Genomic DNA, 23,563 nt, shown 5'->3' with positions numbered 1-23,563 from the left:
TCTAGCTCATGTCGACTCCTTCTTTCCTCCATCCTCATCTCGATGGGGCATGAGTCCTCCCCTATCACCTCCAACTTGTGTTTGTTTGTGCCCCGTAGATGGAAAAGCCTGTCTTCAGTCAGTTCCTTGAGCTGTTTCTTGTTTTCAATGGATGACAAGACAACCTTCTGGGCTGGTGGCTTAGTTGATAGTAGGAGATGATGTTTCCTACTGACCAATGTGTCCCTGACATCCCTGGTGACAGACTTGATACTGTGATCATAGTATCTGTCAAAGAGGAGGTAGACGTCACTCTCTGACAGATATGAAATCAGCCGTGTTTTAACATTATCAATACAATCAGCGACAGTACCATCAGCTGGCCAGTGTATGGTCCAAAGAAGTGCTGATCCATCAGTGACATCTGCATCACCGGCATTCCTCCTGGAGACTTCCTCCTGGAGTGACTTCTTCAGTGTGGACTTGGCATTACAAATTCGCATTCCATCCTCTGTGAACATGGCAGTTGGGACTGGTGCCAGCTCATAGGCGAGGACATCCTTCACATCAACATCGGTCAATAGAGAACAGTGCAATGGTCCTCCAATAGATCACATTTAGGTCATACATGTTGGAGTCGCCAATTGTGATGGATTTGGTTGTTGTTGCCATGCTCTTCACTTTGCTTGAGATGGTGTTGTAAAATCCGGCCAGGTCTTTTCAAATTGTTCTAGCATTGCCTCTCCAATCTTTACAGCACTGTCTACACTGGCAGTTGGAGGGGCTATCTTGCCACCAGTGATGTTCACAATGCTCTCTCCTGGATGTGTGTTGGGATCCAATGGATGGAGGCAGGCGTCTAGTTTCTGATGAAGTCCATCCCTGTCCTTGGAGTCTGCGCTAACCCTGGCTTTAGCCTCCTCCTTGTGATAGAGATGTACTTTTGTTGTATTTGTCTCCGCCTCTTCCATGTCCATTATGTCTGATTCAATCTTGCAGCAGATGTGGCGGCTCAGGGCCCAGATCTTCAGTGCTTCTGGCTTCAAGGTTATCCCAATGATCCCTCCTGCACTGTGGCCGTACCTCATGAAGGTGGACTGGTCACTCCACAGGCCGCTCCATATTCCACGGATGTGTCGCGTCACATGTTGCCCTTGGAGGAAATAGCCTTGGACATGTGGAGGAAGCTTCTCCATGGAACGGAGGTAGTAGAGGCCATACCTGGCATAGTTGACATGGCCAGCTGCAAAGTAGTAGGGAAGCATCTTCCGGAATGTGGTCAGATGGAGAAGCCAGTCACCCTCACGTTCAGCCCGGATGTACGACATCATCAGCAACACTGGTTTCACCTCAACCCAAAGTGTGGCTGTCCTGCTCTGACTAGCAATCTGATCCAAGGCTCTCATCAGATCGTCTGCTTTCTGGAAATGGCCATCCTTAATCACACACCTCCGCCGCCATCATGCGCAGGGCACGTACATTCTGAGGGAACTTCTTCCCATTCAACATATTGGCAATGTGTGGACTGCTTAGCATTCTGAGAGGCTATATCAGCATCAAAATGATCCACAATAGCCTGAACTAGACCATCGTCAGCATTAAATATGCCAGACAACTTAAAATGCTGTCCTGGCTCCAAGATGGTGGAATGAGCTCCCCATTGACATCAGGACAGCAGATAGCTTGCACATCTTCCGGCGCAAACTGAAAACTCATCTCTTTCGACTCCACTTCGAGCGTTAGAACTATTAACGAAGCACTTATATACTAATAAAGGACTGGATTATCTAAAGCCAGTTGAGTAGCACTTGAAATGTTTGGCTCTATGAAACCTGATATACTTATATGATTCTGTTTTCTTCAAGGTTGTGTCTTCCTGGTCGAATGTACTTATTGTAAGTCGCTTTGGATAAAAGCGTCAGCTAAATGCAATGTAATGTAATGTAAAAAATCTGATACTGTTGCCTGAGATGCTGCTTTCTTGAACCTGTGATACTCTGTAAGAACAACATACACCATAGGAATACATGCTATTGATAAGCTTCTTGGACTCTACCATTGTTCTTGCTAGGTCTACTTGCAAACAAGTTGCCTGAGACTTGAGAGTACTAGTGACAATTGAACCTATGAGCAGTGCAGGAAGGGTATTATCTAGCTTCTAACAACAACAGAAAGTCTCTCACTGACTCTTTGATCATGTCCTTGTCCATATCAATGTTTTTCACATCCTGAATGATTTGCTTGCTAGCTTTCACTGCGATGCTCTCCATGTCATCCTCGTCATCATTCACAAGTCAAAAAGTCTGCGAGGCACAACTAGGAAAAGCAATGTTGTCAGCTGTCCCAGGTGAGGATAGTACCAGAAGATCACTGCCAAATGTCTGCTGGAGTTGTCGGATGAGGGTCCTCCTAGAAAGCTTATCCCCATGAAGGTCTGTGTTGGAGCCAATTTGCTTTGGGTTATGCACGGGGTTTGTCTGTGTGTGTGAACGCGTCATCATCTAATCTGCGCCCCTGAGAGCACGGGAGGTAATTAACCTATATATGTGGGCACAGGTGATCAGCTGGGATGAGAGGTTAGAGAGGAAGCCACACGTTTTTCAACCGTGTTGACCGTGTCTGAGCGTGTGCGTGATTGTTATGTTTTAACCAAGATTTTAGATAGGCCTACGTAAAAGAACATTTTAACATTGTATAAAGAAATAAAGCATTACAAATGACGTCATGGTGGACCTCATCCTTCACCACAACACGCGTTGGGAACTCTGACTGCTAACCTCCATGAGTGGCCTTTTTTGATGAGCGATCGCCGCTACACTTGTTGAAAAACGGAAATGAATCAAAGGATCTCGGACGGAAGAAGGAGCTGCTGCGCTCCCACACAGCTCCAGGTGATTGCTGACATGTGAACGCTGTGAAAGCCATGAGGAACTACGGTAGGATCGTTCAGAATTGTTACAAGCTGTGAAAGACCTTCTCAGATCAGGGTAAAGGTAAATCCTGCGACAACTCTAAAATAAAACCTCCCGCAGCTGCTACTGTCAAAATGAGCCAAGAGGGGAGTCGGCCTAAAGCGCCTGCCACTCAAAGTGATACAGGGAGTGGGCTCGGTAAGAGACAGCCTAAACTCACTGTTAAAGCATTGGAATTAAAAATAGCTTCAATTCAACATGAAAGGAATTCAGGGATAAAGAAACTGCATAAATTAACAAAGGATGTTGAACAATTGATACTTTCAAGCCAAAATGTGTCTGAGGTGGAATCCATGTGTGAAACGTTTGTGAAAACAATGATGGAATTAAATGAGTCACTGAAACCATTAATACCAGAGGATTAAGTTATAAAACAAAATGAATGGTTTGAAACACGAATGCAGGGCAATCGAGAAATGATGAATAAAATGGAAAGGTGGTTGCAAACTACAAAGGAGCAATTTACACATCCTATTGATGATGATGTGGTAAATGTCAACGCTGCAACCAAAACTAATGTGGTAATTGATGATGATATCTGTCCAAATGACAGCATTTCTAATGTAACCGGAAGAACATGCACATCAGCTGGTCGCTCCAGCCAGAGGTCCAACATATCATCCATCTCGTCTGCATGTATCAAGGCGGAGGCTGAAGCGGCTGCTCTCAGTGCTATGGTGGCTATCCTCAAAGAAAAACATGCACTGGAGTGTGAAGAGCTTAGCCTCGCAGCAGCCAGAAAGTGTGAAGAGCTTAGCCTCGCAGCAGCCAGAAAGTGTGAAGAGCTTAGCCTCGCAGCAGCCAGAAAGTGTGAAGAGGACAGCCTCGCAGCAGCCAGAAAGTGTGAAGAGCTTAGCCTCGCAGCAGCCAGAAAGTGTGAAGAGGACAGCCTCGCAGCAGCCAGAAAGTGTGAAGAGCTTAGCCTCGCAGCAGCCAGAAAGTGTGAAGAGGACAGCCTCGCAGCAGCCAGAAAGTGTGAAGAGCTTAGCCTCGCAGCAGCCAGAAAGTGTGAAGAGCTTAGCCTCGCAGCAGCCAGAAAGTGTGAAGAGGAGCAGATCAGACAACGCAAGGAGTGGCTTGAATTGCAAAGTGGAATTGCTGCCCATACAGCAAAGGCCAATGTGCTCAGGTACAGAGGATCTGAGGTTCAAAGCTTAAGGGCTGATTTAAATGGAATGAGTTAATATCTAGACAGAGCCAAAAGGAACATCTCTCTTAGACCCTCTGCTACAGAATTCATCCCACGAGGTTCAGAAGGTCAGTTCAACCCCTCGCCAACAGGGGGTAGCAGAGCTGTAGTGTCAGTGGAGACTCTGCACAACGATGCAAACTTGCAGTACCATAATCCTACAGAAGAGGATAGGCACGTTGCTCTGTCAATGGGTGCGCGCCCCAAAGATTCAAACCAGCAGTTGCATCATCCACCAGTAGGTGGCAGTAACACTCTATTGCCAATGGAGGCATTCACAGCCACAACAATACCAGAAGGAAATGGATCTAAAGCCTATGAACTCAATCCCACGTCATCTCAAGTATGTCAGCAGACATTCTCTGCCACACAAGTCACTCATGATCTTGACACACATTTGGTGCAGGAAACCAACCAACATACGGGTTCAGTGCAAAGTAACGTGAATCAAGGCAACATTATCAACATCATGCAAAGGCAACATGATATCACAGCTCTGTTGGTGCAGCAACAGTCAACACTGTCACTGCCACCAAGAGAAATACCAACCTTTGATGGAGACCCTTTGGAGTATAGTGCATTCATACGAGCATTTGAACATGGAGTGGAAGCAAAGACTGCTAACAATGTTGATTGCTTTTACTTTTTGGAACAATACACCAAGGGACAACCCAAAGAACTGGTTCAAAGCTGTCACCACATGCCACCCGACAGGGGATACCAAAGAGCAAAGACACTTTTGAGAGAACGCTTTGGAAATCAACAATAATAGCCGCTGCATACATGGAGCAAGCGCTTGGGTGGACACCAGTGAAAGCAGAGGATGTTAAAGCTTTGCAAGCTTTTTCTTTGTTTCTCCGTGTTTGCTGCAATGCCATGGAGGACATAAGCTACATGTCAGAGATGAATATGCCAACTAACATGCGGGCGATGATCTTAAAGTTGCCCTATAAAATGAGGGAAGGATGGAGAAACCTCGCTTACGAGCTACAGGAGAGGAAACATCGTCAAGCAGGTTGTCAAGTTTGTTGAGCGACAAGTGTCTATTGCCTCTGATCCGCTGTTTGGAAACATTCAAGACACGTCCATCTCTTCACCAAAATACATAAGTGGAAACAACACATCACAGCCTCGCAGCCGCCAGAAAGGAAGCAGTTTTGCTACTTCTGTTGAAGCTGTCAATCGTGGAACTGCACCTGAAAAGCAAAAGGAGAATAGCCTACCGTATAGGCCAAGAAGGATATCGTGTCTGTTGTGTGAAGAGGATCACAAGTTGGAGACATGCTACAAAATGGAGAGGATGATGCACACAGAGAAAATTAGTTTTCTGAAAGAAAATGGTGCTTGTTTTGGTTGTTTAGCTGTTGGACACATGAGTAAGGACTGCCGCAGCCGCCTGTACTGCCAAGTGTGTAATTTAAAACATCCCACCATCCTCCACATCCTTTCACCGAGAAAGGAAGTCTCATCAGAGGACATACAGCACGAAACATCAACAGAGGATCACAAAGTTTCTACCAAAACATGTGGCCATATTGGGGCTGGAGGACAGGAGTGTGCCTTGCCCATTGTGCCTGTTCAGATCAAGGCTACAAACGGCAGTACAGTGATAAACACTTATGGCTTCCTAGATCCTGGTAGCACGGCCACCTTTTGCTCAGAGCGACTGATGAGGGAGCTTAAGATGAGAGGAAGAAAATCCAAATTCCTGTTGAGAACAATGAGTCAGGAAAAGCTTGTGGGTAGTCACATCATGTCTGGGTTGGAGGTGGCTGCACTCAACAGTAATAATTACTATGAGCTACCTGATGTGTTCACACAAACTGTAATGCCTGTGACTCGTGACAACATTCCAAAACAGGAAGAGTTAAGTGCATGGCACCACTTAAACTCTGTGAAACTTCCTGTCATTGACGCTGACGTGGAGCTGCTAATTAGAGTTAATGTCTCAAAACTCATGGAACCATGGGAGGTGGTGAACAGCGATGATGATGGACCTTATGCTATCAGAACCCTGCTAGGGTGGGTTGTCAATGGACTGCTGAGAGGAGACCGCCAAATTGTAAACAGCTGTCCCACCATTGCAGTCAATCGCATATCATTAACCAGCTTGGAGGAACTGCTGGTAAAGCAATACAACCACGACTTCAGTGAGAGATCAGCTGATGAAAAGCCAGAAGTGTCCAGAGAAGATCATGAGTTTTTGGAAATCATGAAAAGTTCCACCAACCTCACTGATGGACATTACGGTCTGAAATTACCTTTCAGAGAGGAGAACGTTTCAATGCCAAACAATCGCCATGTTGCTGAGCAAAGGGCTCTGTGTCTTAAAAGGAAATTCAAGCAAAATGCAACATTTAACGAGGAGTATGTCAACTTTCTGGGCGATGTCATACAAAAGCTATGCAGAAAGAGTGCCTGAACAGCAACTGGAAGGCAGAGAAGGAAAAGTCTGGTACATCCCTCATCATGGCGTGCATCAGCCTAAAAAGGGGACCTTGAGAGTTGTGTTCGACTGCGGCGCAAGCTTTAAAGGGACATCACTGAACAGCAAGCTACTGCTGCAAAACCTATGCAGATTAAGCTACAGCTGGGATGATCAAATCCCACAAACGAATCAGCTGCAGTGGGTGAAGTGGCTGGAAGACCTTCAAAAGCTAAGCATGTTCAGTGTGCCAAGGTGTATCAAACCTAAAGATTTTGGACAGGCCACAAGTGCCCAACTACACCATTTATCTGATGCCTGTGAGCATGGATACGGCACAGTTTCATACCTGCGGTTGCAGAATGAATGGAAGGACATTCATCTAGCTTTCCTGCTAGGAAAAGCACGAGTTGCTCCAGCAAAGACAGTGACAATCCCGAGAATGGAATCGACAGCTGCTGTGCTTGCAGTGCGAGTTGACAAGATGCTGAGAGCTGAGCTGCAGCTAGAGTTGAAAGGTTCAACCTTCTGGACGGGTAGCACAGCTGTACTGAAGAACATTAGGAATGAAACAAAGCGTTTCCACACCTTCATGTCCAATAGGCTTTCTGCTATAAGAGATGCTACTGATATCTCACAATGGAGCAGATGGATCCGGGAGTACTTACTGTTACAGGAACGTCAACGGTGGACAAAGGAGTTTCGTCACAGGAGACATCGTGGACACCGTGGACCTTGAAAAAATTGATACTTTGGACTAATTGTTTTAGTTTATTCCAACTTGATTTTTCAACCTAAAAAAATGAAGTTGAGTTAAGTAAAAAATATTGCTTCTGTCTAAGATATATATTTACATTCACACAAAGTAATAAGATGATTCATTCTGAAGACCACACAACATTTATTACTTTGTTATAACTTAATTTTTCCTTTTGGACTAACCTCATATTCTGGTAAAGTGCATATGATGACCCTGATTATTATTGCTACTATCTCTGCTTTATCACTGTTTTTATGGATGTGTTCTTATTTATGTTATGTATTGCATTGAGAGATGCCAACTGAATTTCGTTGCACTGATGTGTGATGACAATAAAGATATATTCTATTCTATATTTATTATTAGATCTAAGTAGAGTTTTTAAGTTTGTGTAAATCTATTATAAAGAAATACTACATTTGGTTGCAGGCAATATTATTAATAGTTCTCCACTACATTTTATTATTCAGAACAAAGAAGTATTTTTTGTTTGATATGTTCTTTTAATAAAAGCAAACACTTTATGTACATCAATACAATGCTGTTTTTTTCTTTCTGTAAACAAATTACATTTGTACTTAAACTTGTAACACTTAAAGTTCACGCTCAGTTCACATACTATCAATAAAGACAGGAATATTCTATTCAAAACACCTTGCATATTTTAAAGATATCCCAATAAATGTAAGGTGTTTTGAATAGAATATTCCTGTCTTTATTGATTTCCTTTATACTTTTTATTTACATAAGTGCAAATTGGTTGCATAATTCACTCTATTAATTGTATTTATTATAATTTTAGTAAAATGTTTTGATGTATTTTATTAGGTGATGCATATTTTAAAGACATCCCAATAAATGCATCACCTAATAAAATACATCAAAACATTTTACTAAAATTATAATATACAATTAATAGAGTGAATTATGCAACAATTTTCACTTATGTAAATACAAAGTATAAAGTTAAGATCACTTTGAATAAAATAAAAAAACATTCACAAAACCCCCCTGACGCTTGCATATCTCTCCTTTTAACATTGAATATGTAATGCAATAGCATTCAACTGTAAAACTTTCTGACTGTTTAAACGAGGCTGCCTTGTAATAAAATACTAGAATGTATGCATGAATTGCATGTCAACTTGTTTTTACATTTTTAAACACTTTGTAAAACCTTCAATATGTAAAAATATTTTTTGCAGCTCTTATTTACAACTTAAGAAAAATGCAGTTTTTTTTATAACAAGAACCAAATAGCCGTTCAACAACAACAATAGTTATAATGCACAAAGGACCCTGTTGACAGGGGAAACAAATCCAGAGCAACACGCCTTTAGCTCTTCCACTCCGGATTCCTGTTTCTATGATGATTTCTTTGCTGTGAAGAAAGTGTCCATTTTGTCCTTTAACACGGCACATTTTCTTGCTGACCACGTATCCTCTGGAACTTTGGAGCCAGTTTCTCTCATCTACATTTCACAACCGCATTACACTGTAGTACATTAAATACAAGCTATAGAACTGAAAACATGCTGTATTCAAAAGTCATTCATTTATCCAAAGCTTAAAGCTTGACACTCAGACTGCAAACTCTGCGTGTTATTTTCTTTGGTTCAATCTCCATGAATATTTTTTGCAGTGCATCAAAGGTGAACTTGAGCTCACTAGGATAGCTCAAGTTTAGAGCATAGATGAGGCCAAATAACATGGCACATGCAAGTGCAACTGATGGCAACCCCTTGAGGACTTCCACACCATCAACAATGATTCCGATGTGCAGTGGTGGAAGGACAGGATCGTCCTGCTCCCTGAAGACAAACACCGCCAATGTACTCTGCTCCAGCTCAGTTTGAGCTTCATCCTTCTGCGAAACCTGATAAACAAGAAATGAATTAGAATGTTATTCTGATGAAACCAGTGTCACATAACCAATATCTTCACCAACAATTCTGTCAATACAAAAATTAAATTGGGGTTCTATGTTTTTCACTAGTCACAAGTAAAGCATTAATACACATATTTGTAACGATCTCCAAAATAATAGATCAAGATACAAGATAAAACTGCCTTGTGTTTTCATGTTATTGTATAGAATCTGGCCAAAGACTGAAACTTTTCACAATGCAATAATTGCATGTAGTATCTGTTTAATGCTTTTGCTGCTCCATATGCGCTACTGCCCTGAAGAGACAAACATTTCAATATGTTCCAGCCACATTTTAACAAAAGAATGAAACTCAACCTGCACTCTGTCTGTACACACAAACTGAAAGATTGACATTAAAGTTGACTTTGACTTTGTTGTGTCAAATGACTTTTGATTTATAAAAAACCTGATGGTTAATTCCCAATGGGGGGCATACCAGTTTAATATAATTATAGACATTCATATTTTTATTATCTGAGATAATATGTACTACAGCGTCTCCAGCGCTTTCGAGCGGCAATGGCCGGCGGTGGCCCAACCTCTCATTCCCCTGATAGGTGGAGAGTTGACCACTAGGCGGAGCACCCCTTTTCTGACGTAGGAAATCATTAATATCTGGATCAGTTTTTATCAGATCCGTTACAGCCCCGTTTTTAGAGATTTGGGTATGGAGGAAAAGAGAGAGGGTTGTGTTTTCTGACTCTTGGTGAGTTCCCTGACACACCGGGGACACATATTCATGTATACAAGACGTACAAGAGTGCATTTTGCATGATAGGTCCCCTTTACCGTTTGAGTATTCAATATTTTCTCTAAAATTAAGTTAATAATGTAAATATAATTACCTGATACTTCTTGATGAGTTTGTCCACCTCTTCACCGAGGTACAAGGCACTTCAGCAGGCACTCTCTCTTATGATCCACATCAAGACTCTAAAAGAAAGCACACATGCACACATAATGCAACATTATGTTTCAAGTGACAAAAGTGGATAGCATGAGAACAAGACACCAACTCTAAACAATGATAGTAACATGAATTGTGATATACTTATGCATTGAGCAAACTAAGAAGACAAACAGTACTTTTCACAATGTCTAATGTCATTCTACAATGAAATGGGTTACACTTTGAGCATGATTGCTTTATTAAAACTGTTACCATTTATGTGATGAAGGATTTTTTTTTAATACACTGAGCATTTTTTAAGGTACTGTGGAAGTACATACCTGTTCAAGAACTCTCAGTATATTCCTGGACTTCTCTCCGACAACTCCTCCCTTGTTTCTGATGAGGTCAACCAGCTTGCTGTAATGCTTGTCCAAGGAAGCCAGGATATCGTGGTTGAAGTGGAACAGTTGTGATCCTCGTAAATTCAGCATTGATCTATTACAAATCAAAATTAGCACATGCAGATTTTCTGTCATGACATGTTACATCGGCACTGTTTTGTGTATACGATCTAATCTTTGATATCTGGCCATCTTGATCAAATAAAATAGTTACTTACTTCATCCATTGTAAACAATGCAGGCCATCTCTCTATAAACTCTTCCACTCCCAATTCCTTTTGCACAATGTCCCGTCTTCGATGTGAAAAGTGTAAAGGAATATTTTAGTCTGATGCTTAGCTGACCTGAGAAAACTTCACATGAGTGACTACTCTTTCTCATGTGTGGGGGGAAGGGTTTACTACCCGCTCAGACAGAGTTTCTTTGTCTGTTCATCTGTAATCGATTGGGGTAAAGGCCCGCGTTTCTGGGTTCCGCCCCTTCTCAGAGACCAGGTTCGAACGCTTCCGTCTTTGTGTGGGCAGAGTTAATTTTGGCAGCTTGCATTGAACAGTGCGAGTTGCTTTGTTAATCCTCCGGCCGTTTGTCTCTCAATAAATATCAGTGTATTGACAGGCGAATCCAGTTTCCCTCATTTCATGATTGGCTCAACATTGCTGCAAAGAAGTTTTTACTTCACAATTGGCGTCGCGAACAATTACCAACAGATCGTCGAGCTGGTGAGTGTAATTTCAAATCTATATTTTGACATTGCCTCGCCAGACTCTGTGATTGACGGTATACAAATTACCTGTGGAACAGATTAGATGCAATTTTTTTGGTTTCCTCTGTGTGTGTGTGCACGGCAAATATTCGGAGAGACCTTAAAGAGGGCATCAGTAATGTGGAACTTCTGTTCAAAAGCAATGTAAAGATTTGTACTGAAACGAATCGCCGAATTCAACGGTTTAACTAGTTAAATCAACTCGCCTCGAAATCTCCCTGTTGCTGCTGCAAGGAGGGTGTGGGTAATTCCCCTCCCCCCTGTGGGGAGCAGCACACGAGGAGAAACAAAGCACAGTGTCGTATTCTTCTTAAATCGCACCATTATGAGTTTTGGAACTAAACAGAACTATTATTAACGGGAAACGTGATATTACGTCACGCTGTGTTTCATAATCTGAGGGGTTGTTGAATTTGGCTGTTGTTAAAATAAAGGGTACTGAATTAATTAAAAGTCTCTGCTCTCCGGATCGGGGAGGGCAGAGCACCACGAAATTAGCATAGTGGTTGTTGATTGAGAATAATGTAGTTATTACTTTTCAACATATTCCGTTCTTAGCACTTGTACAAGTATATATGAGTAAGAAGGCACTCATATTAAACAGATATTTCCCTACCCCCGCTGAAGTTTCCCTAATTCGGATTAAAATTAAGCTGGATGAGTTTAGCTGTCACCTGATATTTGTTGCGGGTTCATGTTTGTTTGTATAATTGTTTCGTGTTTGTTTGTCTACCCGCCGTCTTGTGCATGCTTTGTAAAAAACGCAAGACACAGGCGTGACCTCTGGAAGGAAAAGATAATCTGAAGCAGACCACAGCACGGTGCGTTGGGGGTTTTATGAGCCTGAGCACAAAGGAAGATCTAATTTCAGCAGTCTTTTTTTTTTTTTTTGCCAGCACTGTTGAGCATTTTGAAAATGTATTTTCATGCCTCTATGCAAGGCTTAGTCTTTCTATCTGTATAGCCACTGGTGTAAAGTAACTAAGTTCATAAACTCAACAAGTACTATACTTGGGCACAATTTTGAGATACTGGTACTTTATTTGAGTATTTAAATGTTTTGCTACTTTATTTTTCTATTCCACTACAGTTCAGTGGTACATGGTGTATTTCTACTCCACTACATGTATTTAATACCTTTTAGTTACTTTCAGATCTGGATGAATGATGTTAAATCTAATCAAGTGTTGAATCAGACTTTAGTTCCACCTGGAGTAAATCCACCAGCTACCCTGCAGTATACAAAGTCATTCAAACTAGCTGCACCTTCACCAGCTTTGAGAACACTTTCATGATCAATCATTATAAAACATATCATATATAGTATTCTGAAATCAGCCAATCTGCACAGTGACTACTTTTACTGTCGCTATTTTCACTATATTTTGATGACAATACTTTTATACTTTTACTTGAGTAACATTTTGAATGCAGTACTTTTACTGTAACTTAGTATTCCTACACTCTGGTACTTCTACTTTTACTCAAGAACAAGATCTGAGTACCTAAGACACACAGAACAATGGGGTGATTCAAAGTAATTCAAAGTCATTCACACAGCCTCTTCCCTATGGGAGGAGCAGCAGTTTCAGCTTCATTTAAATATGTCGTGTAGTAATAGATGGATTTAGTTTTTCCTCTCAAGAGAGAATGTGTATTTTATGTTAGTATTTCAAAAAATCTCCTGGGGGAGAATCCCCCCAGACCCCAAGCGGGGGTTGGGTTTTCAGTATGTCAACACTTTCACTTGTGAGGAAATGGCAGGATTGGCTCCAGGTCGCCCTTTTTATTTACTACAAGATTACCCAACACAAATATCGCAAATACTCGGGAGCCGATAAGTCAATAAGTTGCTTATCGCGACAGGCACACAATAAAACAGTGGAAACAAACATGTGTTTGACTTTCATTAGTGAATGAAACTGTGTGCCCTTTATAGTCTGTGTCCAATATTGTGTATTTGTATATATATATTATATATATATATATCCTAAATATATGCTAAGGTCCCGCTACTGACACGATAGCAGTCACTTCGTGCGCATGTGTGTAATTAAACCCATGATATCAAAATCTCACTCCAGCCAGGTACCCAAAGTTAGCAACCCTGTCCATACCCCAATTATATTTTATTGCAGATCTACATGAATCACACAAACGACCTATTTTGGATTCAAAACGGCAAATTTCCCCAAAAGATGACAAGTTTGCATCCCTGCCTGTTATCGTTTTCATCACAGAGCTGGGAAAATGGTGTATTGATTACTGATCTGTGCAAGTCCAATTTGTTAACTGACTTTAGTTCTAATGTTAATGTTCATTTGATTTCAACCCATAAGTAATTATTTAAATTAACTCAACATTCCACATGATGGATTAGTGTTCCACATTTTTCCCACTAATCTGTTTATGATTAGGCCAATGGTAAAGAGAGACATTGATGACCCTGTGTCCTTTTTGTTAGCACGTGGTTCCATTTTGTCTCATGGCGTTGGACAGCTTCACTAAGAGTCACCCAGTCCTGCTCTGCTACAGTCCGGCTGAGTGCAGTCACAGAGATGCTATGGCTGCTCTACATGACATTAATGGTTTGGTCCGAGAATGGGCGCCATTTCCTGCTCCCAGAGAGAATGACGCTCCTCACACTGAACATTACAGCTTTGATACTGTCTCACGTGGGTCTGCTCCCCCCCACCGAGCCATGAACTGAAAGCTTGACGTCTGCTCTGAACACTTGGAACTGTCACACCAGCACCAACCCTTGGGTCAGTTAGATGAGACTAACGGCTTCACTTAGGGCATATGGGTCAGAAATATGACTCTCGTTACCACGGAGTGGGTTGTATGTTTTTTTAAGGCTATTCATACTGCTATGCAGAGTGAAGAGCCCCTACTATTTTAAAAATAGGCCTAATGTCAGGGGCCTCTTACTGTCTACTTCTGCATGTATTCACATTATATGAACCATGTTTCCACCTGTTGAAACTAGAGGCTGCACGGAACTCAGGCTACAATACAACCATTTTGTTCTGCTCTAACGATTCAATTTATAGATTCTACATCAAAATAGTTTGTTTATTGTTTCCAATGATAACGTCACCTTAAGTGGAGGAATGCAAACCTGTTTTAAAATGTAAGGTTTTGAATTTTTTTGACATTTCTCAGTAATGACACCCTCAGACGCCCACTATCATTTATGCCAGTGGTTCCCAAACTTTTGGTGCCCAAGGCACACCAAAAAAAAAAATCTCAAGGCACACCTATTGTGAAAAAATAGCCCTTATGACACGTGTTATCACTCATATTATGTAAAGTATCTGTAAATGTGCATAATTATTTACTAATGCGAAATAAAATGTGACAAAGACAACTATATTACGAAATATTTCCGAAATTAATTTGAAACTTTATCAAATTAGGCTTCATCAAAGCAGCAACACACTCATTTACACCAGACAGGTCACAAAATAGAAAATGAGGCAAAGGAAACTCAGCAGAAATTCAGCACAGACAACTGTCAATGCAAGGAAGCTGCATTGTCCATGGTCCTGAACTACAAATTATAAATTATAAATGTATTACTTTAAAAATGTAATATATTACACTACTTCGTTACTATCTACATAAAGTAACTCGTTACTTTACTCGCCGAGCACGTACAAACTGCGCATGCGTGAGTGGCAATAACTTTCCTTACCAGCAGGCGGCGGTAGTCAAGCCCCCAGGAAGTGCGCCGGACTCAGATGAAAATATTCGTGCTGGCCAAACGGCGCTACTACACTTCCGTTTGGTTGCCAGGCCCGGAAACACTTTTTCCCATTGACTTACATGGGGAAAGAGTGGTCTGTAACTCGTTGGATAATTTTTTTAACTAAATAAACTACCCAGTATGAACACTTGTATAGCCCTTATTAAAAACATCCGTTCCTCAAGTTGTAAACATTTGCTAATAACGTTATTCTGAGAGTTATTTCCCTCTGCATTATGAACGCGCATCTAATCCACGGGACCGCGCCGCCCGGTACGTTCATGTTACGTGTCCCGACCAATCAGAGCACACTGTGCTCACAGGGAGGGTGGGGCTGGAGCTTTTGGAGCTACAACGAGCGTTAAAGGCAGAGAGTGAAATTCAGTGAATACACGTAGTTTACAGAGATGCTGTATGAGGAACCAATGTGAGTTGCGTTTATCTTTACCCATGGATGCACAATGGGAACGGATCCATATCGTCTTACTGCCATCCCACGGAGCTGTAATAATGGATATATTGCACATGTTTGCTGTAATTCATTGTCATACTACATGGGCTGTATGATTAAATCTTGTACCGTAAATGTTGTATTAAATAAAGTTAATATTACCGACATTATTAACGTCCCTGTAGCTTCGTGTTGCACTAAGAAGCTTATTGCACTGTATATAAATATATATATATACAGTGCAGTAATAATTTCATGCTAAATGAGGCTCTGTTGGATATCACTAGATCATTACTAGCTAGCCGCTAGCTGCTAACTGCCGCCTCGGTCATATCAAATCCATGATAACAACAATCCATTACCATGCTGTCATGAACGTGCGGTGCTGTTACGTGTTACGTGTGTGGGGGGAAGGGTTTACTGCCCGCTCAGACAGAGTTTCTTTGTCTGTTCATCTGTAATCGATTGGGGTAAAGGCCCGCGTTTCTGGGCTCCGCCCCTTCTCAGAGACCAGGTTCGAGCGCTTCTGTCTTTGTGTGGGCAGAGTTAATTTTGGCAGCTTGCATTGAACAGTGCGAGTTGCTTTGTTAATCCTCCGGCCGTTTGTCTCTCAATAAATATCAGTGTATTGACAGGCGAATCCAGTTTCCCTCATTTCATGATTGGCTCAACATTGCTGCAAAGAAGTTTTTACTTCACAAAAAGGTCTTGTCCATTTTGTCCTTTACTAATGCACGATTGTTTCGCTTTTTAGCTTCACCTAAAAGTATCAGCCTCTCACTTTCCAGTCTTTCTGGGGTCTGTCCTGTTGGAATTTCCGGTATGTGGTTTGCCTCACCTCTCTTCGGTCTCTTCACTTTTTTTGCTGGCAATGCATCCTCTGGAGCTTTGGACTTCAGTGAATTCACGAGCAATTCAGAACACCCTAGTCCTTTTAGCTGAGTTCGGTAGTTGCCCATTCTTGTCTTTAGCCGCTGCTTCCAGCCGCTGTAAGAACCAGATTCAGAGAGGCATGGATGCTTCTGGATTAGTGCTTCGGCAACATCACTGAAGTCACCGTCTGTTGGGTAGGCTTTATACTTGAAGATGTCTTCAGCTACCTTTTCCAGAATATCCGACTTTGTTTTTGAACTCAGTGACAACCTTGTCATGTCTGACCTATATATTGCATTTCCCTTTTCCAACTGTAGTTCAGTGTCATAAGAAAAGGTTTGAAAAGGGAATTGTGTTGGCCACATACAAGTTCTTATAGAGACTGAGCTGGAGGGTGTGGACAAGATGTCAGTATCATTTGATTGCACAGACACTGCTTCAGCAGACACTTCATCACAGACGGTAAGGATGTATTGTTGGATACCATCATCAGGTATAAGGATGATCTTGATAGTTGTCAAATCTTGAAGGTCAGCAGTGGATGTCAGGTTGACTAGTGCATCTCCAAAGTCTTCATACTGCATTCTAAATCCTCCACTTATTTCACACACTTTCCTGACCTCATCAGTAAGCTGCTCCATTGTCTCTGGAATGCCATTAGGCAGAACTAGCTTCCTGGTGTCATCGGGATTCAGAAGAATTCGCAACTTGGCTGGCGTTTTCACGGCCATATCAGGCAACCCAAAAGGAATTGGAAAAAAACAAGAACATAAACAATGATATTAGTAATAGTACAATGATACACTGACAACTGAAAGCAAATGTCTCTCTTACAATAGTGACGTGCCTGGAGTGACAGAGCATTGCCACTAGTAGCTCTTGTTCAATAAACATACAGATGTGAGGATTGACTTCACATGCAACAATATTAATGAAGTGCAGTCTTGTATTTTTCATTTACTTGTGCAATACATAAGTGTACTGAAAAGTAGTGTGTGATCTTTAAATATTTCTCTAATGCATACTAAATGTTCTAAGTGCAAAGCCATTCACCTGTGGAATACACAGCCAGATCACATTCCACAAATTGCTACCCTGTTTTTTTGAGAATGTAATTGAGGGAGATTATTTTAAAGGGACACTTAAATAGACCTTAAGAAAAGCAAGTTCAAAAGATAAAAAAACATCTACATTCTCATCCCCACCCTCATACAACTTTATACGTGTATGTATCTCTTCAGTGAGGTGAGGCGGCGTCCACCAACCATGTAGTGAGCAAGAGGATAGGGATCTGTCAGTTCTTGCACCCCAATTAACCTTTGTTGTCTGGAAGTGGGTACAACCAAGTCGTATGCTCGATAATGTTCAAGGTACCAAGCTTCCAATGTTTTCACAATGAAAAGTAATGTCTCTTGTACAACAATCATATGAATTATTTCACAAAACTCTGGAAGTCCAGCGAGCGAGCCATGGGCAACAACCATGCCGATCCTATAGTTGAAGCCGTTATCGGTTACATTTTTTGCAAGGTTCACAGTGTCCATGTGTGGGTGTCTCTCTTTTACTGCCTGTGCAATATCTTCATTAATGACATCAAGGGGAAGGGTTGAGAAATCAGTAACCTCCAACGATGGCTTAGAAAGTTCATTCAGGTGAAGATTGTATGCAGCCTGAAATTGGTGCCTTTGTGCTAATGAATACAGTACAGTTTGTATGACGCATTACTCTCTTGAAGAAGCTGTGCTTTGCTTCGAATCTCAGAGTCCATAGTGCAACAAGGGGGCCAAACTGGCGGATCAACCATGGATAGTGTTCCAAATAATGATGTTTGGGCCGGATTATTTCGTGGGGGAACACTTCTTTGAATGCAGTCCTGTGTCCAGATAAGAAATAGAGTCCTCAGTGTGAAATGGTGTAACAACAAGTTCTACAATGTCCTTTAATTCACACAGGATTTGCCAGACTGGTTCATCTTTAGGAACACTTGTTCCAACCAAGAGAGGAAGAAATATCAGCAGGCTCCAATTCTCATTTCCACCAATTGTCCTCTTTGTTGTGAAGGTGAGGGGAACAAGATGGGGGCAGTTAGTTTTATCAGTCCACTTAAATGGAAATGTTTTTATCGCCCCATTTAAATAGACTAAGGTAAAATATTTTTTGGAAATGAACACAAAGAGAAATCTCCACAGGGATAATTCCTTCAAATAGATCATGAGCTATATCTGGAGGAAAACTCTCTGTTACACTGAAATATGACTGTCTGACAGCACACACCTTCTTTTCATGAGATCTTTCTAGAGGGTTATCAAGAATAACTTTTATCCAATGACCTTTTCCCTCTCTGTCCGTGTCTGTGTATTCTCTTGTTCCGATTAACCCAGCCAAATCTTTCTTCTTGTTTTGTATCTATATCTACGCCGGGATCCGGAGTCAAGGCTGATCCTCTTGCTGTAGTCCTGTGTCCTGGATCCTCTATCCTGAGTTCTGGATTAAGTCGTGGACTTCGGGTCGTGGCTGAACCTGTCTCTGCGGTCCTGCCTTGGGTCTCGTCATGCTGCTTCCCTGATGGCTTCCACAGGATTGTAGCTGACATCCTCATGGAGTCATCTTCTTATTACAGACACGTGCATTTCCTAACATTCGGTCTATATGCTGTAAAATGTATTATCTCTTCGATTTACACACGGCATCTATTGCACGTCTGTCCGTCCTGGGAGAGGGATCCCTCCTCTGTTGCTCTCCCTGAGGTTTCTCCCATTTTTTTCCCTTAAACTGTGGGTTTTCTCTGAAAGTTTTTCCATGTACGATGTGAGGGTCTAAGGACAGAGGGTCTAAGGACAGAGGGTGTGGTTTTTCTCATACTGATATTCTGAACAATCTGTGCTGTTGTATTTGCTGTAAAGTGTCTCTACTGTAGGCTATTTTTATTATATGTTCAGCACTTTGGCTCGACCAAAAATCGTTTATAAATATGCTATATAAATAAAACTTGATTTGATTTGATTTTAACACCAACATGAGTAGTTAATGAATTTTCTTCAATAGCTTTTAGATGAGAATCATGAATGTCCTTGCTTCTTAGACAAAATGCTCCCGACTTCACCTCTTTTGTTTGAATGTCATCATTTTCTCCTGTGCAAAATCTGCAAAAATATTTAGCAGAAAAACTTTCCAAGAAACCTGCAATACCATGGGCCCCTAGATTGTCTGCTACTACACAATGAACAAAGCCTTTCACAGTTTTCCCCAACTTGGCAATAAACACTCTTTGTTGCTCTAATGTAATAAGATTATCTACTAAGGGCTTCAACACAATGTCATAACCATAGCACTTAACATCCTCACCATGAATAAGGGCAGCTAAATATATATTAGACAGTGATGCATTTACAGGTAGGTTCCCCAATGTCCAATATACCCCACAGATGTTGTGTTTTTTTCTGGAAGTCCCAAGGGGATTACAGATTTCAAAATCATCTATGTACAAAATAAGTGAAATAGCACACTCCTTAGAGAACTTCAAATTGTCTTTGTAAATACATCCATCACAAAAGGATTTATACTGAATTTGATTAGATCGATAGGGAGATTTCAAATTGACTGCTTTATCCAAATGAGTTCTACAATTTAGAATTTAGGTCTGCTGTATAGATTTTAGTATAGAGACGTATTGAAAATATCTTCTCTTCTGGGAGTCAAGTATAAATTCTACAACATTGAAATGTTTTGTATGTCTTTCGCTTCCAGGCAGTGGAAAGTGGCCCAGAACCACCGATAGAAGCAGTAATTGGATTTGACTTACAAAGAGTTGATGCTAGCTCTTGTAGAACAGTTTTGTCTACTTCACAGTTAAAATTCTGTAAGTGCTGAGATATGGTTTGATGGATAAGAGGGACAGAAGCAGTGCTTATTAAGTAGTCACATTCTTGCAGAAGTTCATCAACTGCCACACCAGAAACAAGATCAATATGTTCTAGCTTTAGTAAAAGCGAGGCGACTTTGATCTCAACACTACATGACAAGTCATTTAAATCCTGAACATCATAACTACTATCAGCCAAGTCCACTGCACTTGTATCATCTGAAGGCTCAGTACTAATACTATCAGTTGGGATATCGTCACAAAAATGACTTGCGATCGACCCGTCTTTCAAGTATTCCAGACTTTAAGTCATTTACTGAACAATTTTTATGATTTCTGCTTCTGTGAGTTCGAAAAGACCCATAAATATTTGTTTTGTACGAACAACCCTGAAAGACACAAAAGACTGTTTCACTGTTTTTTAGATGCTGTGCTATATGTTGAAAATAGTCTTTTAAAGTTGAACATTGATTGTAATTGCATACATGACATTTACAGTAAATGTCAGTTTGTGAGGATGGATGATGATATCTTGACAAGTGGCTCAGAAGTGCATTCCAGGGTCTTGCAAGTACATGGACAGTTGAAATAGATGCATGGATAGGAATGATGGCGTCCATGATGTCTGTGTTCAAGTTTGTAATGTTTAAGTAGCTCAGATCTCCGTGAAACACAAGTATCACAGTATTTGCATATTCACATTCATCAGCAGACTAGGGAATGGTAAAAAAAAAAATACCCGCCTTAACCATCTTCAACTTAATACAATTAACGAAATGCTGAATGGTACACTTTCAATTGATTTAATGCATCTATTACGTTGACTTATATTTGTTTTCAGTTACTTCAACAATAAAGCAATATTGAAAGTAAGTATTTAAACGTACTTATATAACTCGTACTAGAGTATTATTATTTTTCTCAAATCTTAATTGAAGACAACCCTGACATGCTGCACATGAAACATATAGTTTCCAATGTATGATGCAGTGAGTTATTTTTTTGGAAGTAACTTTTTCTCATTTCACTTTAATATTTTAAATTACCTTACTTTACATTTGGGTAGCTAACTAGATTTATATTATCACTTGAGATTAGAGTACAGTAAGTCTCTATTTGGAGTTTGTCATACCTTTTTAAGGCGAGACACCCCAGGTGAATAGGGTAATTTTTTTAACTTAAAGGTATCAGCTAGAAATGTATCCAGTTAATTACTTACAAAAATGCAATTGTTTTTTGTATTACAAGTTTTCTGAAATAGCATGTTTAAATATGCGAATTATCCATTATCTCATTAAATCCCACAAAAACAAAAAATGTCTCTTTCATACACTCCGCCCCCTGGTATACCCCCGAACTCCGCCAAATGAAACGTCAACTTGAAAGCCAACACAAGAAAACCACACTAACAGTCCATCTTCAAATCTACAAAGACTATCTCCAGCAGTACAGTAACGCACTCAAAGCAGCCCGGTCTAATTACTACTCACAAATCATTCAGTCTGGCTCCAGCAACCCCAAGCGTCTGTTCTCCACCATCAGCAAACTTCTCAAACCCTGTGACAACGCCACCTCATCCTTCACCACCGAACAGTGCAACTCCTTCCTCTCGTTTTTCCAAACCAACATCAGCAACATTTACAGCAATCTGACACCCTCATCAGCACCCCCCACCTCCCCTCCTGGCTCCCCCCCCTTCACCTCACAGCCCCTGTCCCACTTCTCCCCTGTGACCCCCATGCAACTGTCAGACTTCATGACTGGAATTAACTCCACCTGCACACTTGACCCAATGCCCTCCAAATTTGTTAAAGAGAGCCTCCCTGCCATCTCCCAACTCATCGCCACCATCATTAACTCCTCCCTCAGATCTGGATCAGTTCCCCTCTCTCAAACTGGCTGCTGTCACACCCATTCTCAAAAGACCTGGACTCACACCTAGGGATGGGTATCGTTTGAAATTTATCGATTCCGATTTCGATTCCGGTTCTGCTTATCGATTCCGATTCCCCGTTTCGATTCCAAAATTGTAAAAGAAAGAGGTCAAACGTTTAGATAACAAAAATATATTTATTCTTAAAAGCTTTAACTGAAATTGTTACTAAAAAATATACATGCAATACAAATGTATTGCACAATAGCTGTGCTTTATTTTAACTGAGCTATGCCTGTGGCAAGCTATTAACAGGCATTACACTTTGCCTTTTCTTTTTCTTTTTTAGTGTAGTGGAGCCTCACTTCAGAGTGTTTACCGCGACCTATCTTTGGTGTTATGAAGTGACTGAGCTCGTGAAATGTCTACGGGAGGGCGGGGGAGCATCGCTGCGGGGCAACTGTGGACCTCTGTCGCCTGTCAGCGCAATTTATATGATGCCGTTTAAAAAAATTAAGGGCGGTGCCGGCCGTCAGCGTACCGAGCCGGCCGTCAACGGCCCGCTGACGACCGGCCGTTCTGTGATTCTCCAGGTCCGCCCTGTATTCCACCGGGTCACCGCAGCACCGCGGTGCAGACGGACCCGCTGGAATACAGGGTCTACCGCGTTTAGGAACCGTTAAGCAGAACCGAAATTGTGTATTTTGTATGGGTACCCGGCATTTTCTTATCGGTTCTCATCTGGAACCGAGTTTCGGTTCCCAACCCTACTCACACCTGACATCATGTCCAACTTCCGGCCCATCTCAAATCTCCCCTTTCTGTCAAAAATACTTGAAGGTGTCGTTGCCTCACAACTTAAAGCCCACCTCAGCTCCAATGATCTCTTTGAGCCATTTCAATCCGGTTTCCGATCAAAACACAGCACCGAAACAGCTCTTCTCAAAATCACAAACGACCTCCTCCTCTCCTCTGACTCCGGCAACCTTAACATCCTCATCCTCCTCGACCTCACCGCAGCATTCGACACCATCAACCACGCCATCCTGCTGTCCCTCCTCGAATCATCACTCAACATCACCGACACTGCACACTCCTGGCTGAAATCCTACCTCACCGACAGACATCAGTTTATCAACATCAACAACTGCACCTCCTCCACTGTTCCTCTGTCCCAAGGTGTCCCCCAGGCTTCGGTGCTTGGCCCCCTCCTCTTCATCCTCTACATGCTCCCCCTTGGCAAAATAATTTGTCGCCACAACCTTCAATTTCACTGCTACGCCGATGACATCCAACTTTATATCTCAACAAAAACCATCACCCCCACAACACACTCCACTCCCACCAACTGTCTCTCAGAAATAAAAGCATGGATGCAAACAAACTATCTCCAACTGAACAGTGCCAAATCAGACATCATCATCATCGGCCCCCCATCAAAGACA

The sequence above is a fragment of the Gymnodraco acuticeps genome, unplaced genomic scaffold (genome assembly GCF_902827175.1).
Source record: "Gymnodraco acuticeps unplaced genomic scaffold, fGymAcu1.1, whole genome shotgun sequence".
NCBI classification, from domain to species: Eukaryota; Metazoa; Chordata; class Actinopteri; order Perciformes; family Bathydraconidae; genus Gymnodraco; species Gymnodraco acuticeps.
Note: the sequence above shows the minus strand (reverse complement) of the source record.